The sequence below is a fragment of the Haliotis rubra genome, unplaced genomic scaffold, assembly GCF_003918875.1.
Source record: "Haliotis rubra isolate DU_JTF1 unplaced genomic scaffold, ASM391887v1 Scf1490, whole genome shotgun sequence".
Lineage (NCBI taxonomy): Eukaryota > Metazoa > Mollusca > Gastropoda > Lepetellida > Haliotidae > Haliotis > Haliotis rubra.
Window position 1 is genome coordinate 70,531 of NW_025765437.1, and position 5,310 is coordinate 75,840.

A 5,310-nucleotide genomic window follows, 5' to 3' on the forward strand; every position below is an offset into this window, starting at 1 on the left:
TACTACGTACTGCCAGATTCTAGCTGCATAGTTGAAATAGTTATGACGCTGCGATTTTTTGAAAATACATTTTAGTACAAAATAAACAACGGAAGCAAACATCTATATATCCGTAACTAATCAAGATATCGCAACATAGCTTATGGGCATTAATATTTTAGGTATATATTGTATATCTGCACATTTACAGCGTTCTGCACTTCATACATTCAGAGTTATGGATTGCGAAAAATGCCTACCCAACAAAATCTGCAAATTTCCGATAAACATCTTCAATCCAATATGGCCGCCGCATCACGTGCCTTTTGACATAGGACCAAGAACAGAAAATGTTCCACAACCAACGGGCACTTCAGAACAAGCGTTTAAAGTGTTGTATGTGCTAAGTTTGGTTTGGCACAAAATGGCAAAGGAGCCCGTGAAAGTTTTTGAAGACAACTTTTGCCCAGAAGTAGCGTCCAACATGGCGGCCATCAAATACACATAGCCACATTTGACGATGCTACTGTGTAGTAAGGTGCATAGACACAAAGTATGCAAAGTTTGAAAGCCGTAGCTCTTGAAGTTTCAGTGCAGCACATTTTGGGAGGAAAGTAGTCAGCATTTTGCTGAAAAACATCACCCAAAACTTCAATCCAAAATAGCGGCCAAACGGTGCATTTTAGCGACTTGAGCCGTCCAGGCAAAATTGTAGGCAATTTGATTGCGCATCTGCTCAAGAACTTTGGCACACATTGGAGTATTAGTTTTGGAGATATTTGCATTTGAAATTGAAATTTTTGAATTAATTTGAATTATCTGCCCTTTGCTATTGGGCCTACAGCCTAGAGATTTTAAAGCGCGATATCTATCCCTCGGTGGGCATCTGGGTGATTTTTGTCAAGGCATTCTGTCCAGTGGTGCTCTCTGTAGCTCTGGTACAAAATACGGCGGAAGAATAAATAATAATAATAATAATAATAATAAAAACACGAACGATTACAATAGGTCTCCTGCCTAATGGCAAGGAGCCCTAATAAATGTCGCTCCAGGGACGTCATCAGGCACGAGAGACACGTTATACAAAGTAGAGGTAGAAGCCATGGCGATAATAATGTAAGTAACGTGAAGACAGCTGTCAAACTGAGGCGCGCGAAAAACTGTTTGTCCCTCGAAATATTATTGTGCATCACGTCACGAATGTGTGCACACAAACTGTGACGTAAGCAATGAAATGGCTTATATGGCGGAACGCGCACTTCAAAATGGCGTTCATGTTGGTGTATTTTCGAAAACATCCCAACCGATTCTAAGTTCATTAGCAACGTTTCACAGTTATCATTAGTGATTTCATGAAAAACTGGTACCAGTGATCATTATGTAATTTTCTGAATAAAATTGATATTTTTATACTTATCCTGACTCATGCTTAATTGCTTGTCTTCTTCCTCTTGCAAACATAGTGGAACACTTGTATCTCCTTATTGAAGCTCCCTTCAATAAAACGTACGTAAAATCACTACTCACCAAGAGTTATCCCTCCTTCCTGTTTTGGCGGGAACTGGCGCCACCGTTCCCCCACATGCTTCACTCTCTCCTGAATATGAGCCCGACACTTGAATTTACAGGGAAATCCAAAGTGTCTAGTCGGGAGGTTGCGGGGGCTTACCTCATGAGTCAGGACAAGTATAAAAATTACATATTTTTCCTTATCCTGACTCATGCTTAATTGCTTGTAGAATCCGACGGAAAAGGTGGTGGGAAAAGCACTTTAGGATTTATTTAGTGAATTTTACGTCAATATATACCCCCCTACGGAAACTTCATCATGCCACTGTATTACTGCTAAACTCTGCTGCTGTTTAGCAATCGTGTTCTTTCAGTTGCCTTTAGATGGGGGGGCCACAATTGTTAACTTTTGGTCCTACTTTTGTTAACATTACAATGTGGATTTAGCGACTCCATGTGGAGAAGCGACCCTTGCTGTACGAGTAAACCTACAAGTACTGGGTTTATCACTTATGCTAGTCTAGAGACATGCCTTGATACTTAAGCAGAACTCTGCTGAGTGTAGGATTGATAAGTCATGTGATTAGAAAGCGAGACTACGTCTCATCATCTGTGGGGACCTGTCAACTGTTGTGCAACAACCAGTGGGCCGAAATGGTGAATACCTGAGACGTCCTCGGTGGCGATATCTCTCAAGTAGTGGTTTGCAAACACCATGTCCGATTTCCAGAAGCAGCCTTCCATGATCGTGGTAAGCGAACAATTCCCATGTACAGCGAGTGTTGACGCCAGCGCTCTAATTTCGTGTGTGTTGGAGGCTCTTGGAGGATCGAGTCCTGCTGCTTTGTAGGCCCGTAGTATGACAGGCCTTATCCAGATAGATATCGTAGTGCGGGAGACTTCCGTCAGTGTCGCTGTTGATATCGAGATGAAAAGTTGTTTAAACTTGCGTCTCTTCATTCTGGGTCGATGTAGATAAACTTTCAATGCTCTCACTGGGCACAAAGATAAGTCAAGCATATCATGTGGTCTGAGTACGGAAGATGATGCTGGGACGTGGAATTGTCTGTCCGGTTGACCTGGCAGTTGATTCTTAGCGATAAAATCCCATCGCAGTCCCATATGCACTGTGTTTTGATTTTCATCAAAGAGCGTTCTCTCGTTATCTAGAGCATGAATTTCCGACATCCTGGCTGCTGTTGCTAGGGCTAGCAGGAACAGCGTTTTCTGTGTCAAGAATTCGAAGGATGTCGTCTCTAGTGGTTTGTAGACGTCACTTGTGAGATGTCTGAGAACGATATTGAGGTCCCATGCCGGAGCTTGAAATCTCTGTTTTTGGCCCTCCAATTTATAAGAGCGTAACAAGGCCAGTAACTCTGGTACTTTCGTTAGCTTGGAACCGTCCTCATAGTGATAACTGAGCTCAATGCCGCTAGGTATGTTGAGAGTGTAGACCCTTTTAGTCGCTTTGTTTGCCGTAGGTGACAAAGATAGTCCGCCACTTGAGGATGTGTTGCTTTTCTAGCTGAAAATCCATTTTTAGCAGCATAGGTCTCAAAGCTGCGCCACTTGTCGTCGTACAAGTTGCGTGTAGAATTGCGTAAAGCAAGCGTGACTGCTTTCGCCACTCTGGCAGAGTACCCTCTCTTGTTTAAACATGCCTTGATACAGTCGACATGTGTAGTTGGAATGCCCTTGGGTTGCCGTGCGCCTGCTTTGTGTGAGGATGTACTAGTAGATTCGACCGATCTGGTAGTTGCAGTATTGGTGGTCCGAATTCTTGTATGAGAATGGGGAACCTGGCCAGTAGGGCGCGACCAAAATCAGTTGGATGTTCCTGTCTGGCTGATTTTCTGTAACACCCTCGGTAGTAGCACCGGCGGTGGAAACGGGTACGCGTTGAGGCCTTCCCAGGATATGCTGAGAGCGTTTGTTGCCCACGCTCGTGGATCTGGGACTGGAGAGACGAATGTTGTTAGCTGATGTTGAAGCGTGTGGCGAATAGGTCTATCAACGTAGCTCCTATTTCCTGGATGATCTGTGTGAAGATCTCTGGATGGAGCATCCATTCCGTCGGCGATGGTTGAGTTGGACGGGAGAGTGCGTCTGCTAAGACTGGAATGTGACATGCTCTTACGTTGGATGTTCAGATCGTCGATTAGGTCGAACAGTTGAAAGCATAGATCCAGTAGGTTCAATGATCTGGTTGAGCCTTGCTTGTTTATATAAAACGCCAATGTAGAGTTGTCTGTGTGTACCATGAGATGCACATTCTGTAGAATGGTGCTCTAATGGAGTATGGCGTTGATGACTGCTTTTATCTCCAGCATGTTGATGTGCAGACTTCTCTCTTCCTGGTTCCATATCCCGGCTGCCACATAGTTGTTGAGATGTGCTCCCCAACCTTGGAGTGACGCGTCCACGTATAGATGGGTCTTGAACTCCGGCTCTGCTAAATAGATGCCTTCGCAAACATTCGACCTCCGGGTCCACCATAGTTGATGAGGTCTTAATTCGGGAGATCGAAGGGTTCTAGGTCGTCGAGATGAGTGTTGATGAGGACCTGTAACGGGTGTAGCTGTAGTCTGCCTCTGGCTGTCATGTCTTGTGCGGACGTGAGGAGACCCAACAGACTCTGCCAATGTTGTAGTGGCAACGGAGAGAGTAAGGCTTGAGGGATTGTCTGTAGAATCTTGAGCCATTGGTCCTCTCGCACGACGATCCGGTTCTGTGTCGTGAGAAATCTGATGCCTAGAAACTGCAGGTCCTGTGTAGGTTCTAGGTCTGACTTGAGTAGATTCACTAACCATCCTAGCTGAGTGAGTAGATTGATGGTGAAATTCAACTGTAGTCTGAGACGCTCTGGATCTTGATCTACTTGAATCCCATCATCGAGGTAGAATATACTGCGTAGCCCTTGATGATGTAGATATGTGACTATGGGTTTCGTTACTCTTGTAAACAACCATGGGGCCGATGATATTCCAAATGGCAGGACCTTCCATTGGTAATGTAGCCCGTCCAGTGTAAATCTGAGGTACTTTCTCTAGTCGGGATGAATAGGGATATGCAGGTAGGCATCCTTCAGATCTATGCTGGCCATGTAGTCCATCGTACGGACGAGGTGGATTTTTTTAGGTAGATGTATCATGCGGAACGTGGGAGGTCTGCATAGATAATCCCTGTTGAACGTGCTCATATGGTAGATGAGTCGGAACTTTATTTTGGAGTTTATCTTTGGAACCAGGAAAACTGGGGAGTAAAAACCTGGTGTGATGTTGACTGGATCCACGATTTCTATGGCCCGCTTGGTTAAAAGAGATGAGACAGCCCCTCGTAACTGCTCTATCTGATGTGTCTTGAAGTCGAACTTGTGAGGGTTGACTGTAAGCGGTGGAGCGGCCCGTAGTTGAATGCGATATCCGTGTCTTAGGATGTTGGATATGCATGGATTTTGTAGTATTCCCCAGTTTTCCCAGTGTAGTTGTAAACGTCCACCCACTTGGGAAGGTTGTACAGGAACGGCTTGGGGTGGAAGACTCCAGTCGTTCCGAACCCGTCTTTCATCGTAGATAATCCCTGGAGCCTCTGGGTGCCCTGCCTCGTCCGATCTTGCCCTGTAGTTGCCGGTATGGCGGCGAAAAGTGTCTTTCCCGCCTCTGGAGCTACCCACATTCTTGTCCCGTGCCCTCTGTATTCCAGGAAACTTGGATCTTCCTGAGTAACGCTGGGATGTTTGCCTGATGACGCTGGCCAGAGTGTCTATGGACTTGATCATTAGGACTTCTCTTGAATCTTTAGTAACTTCCTTAGCAACCTTGT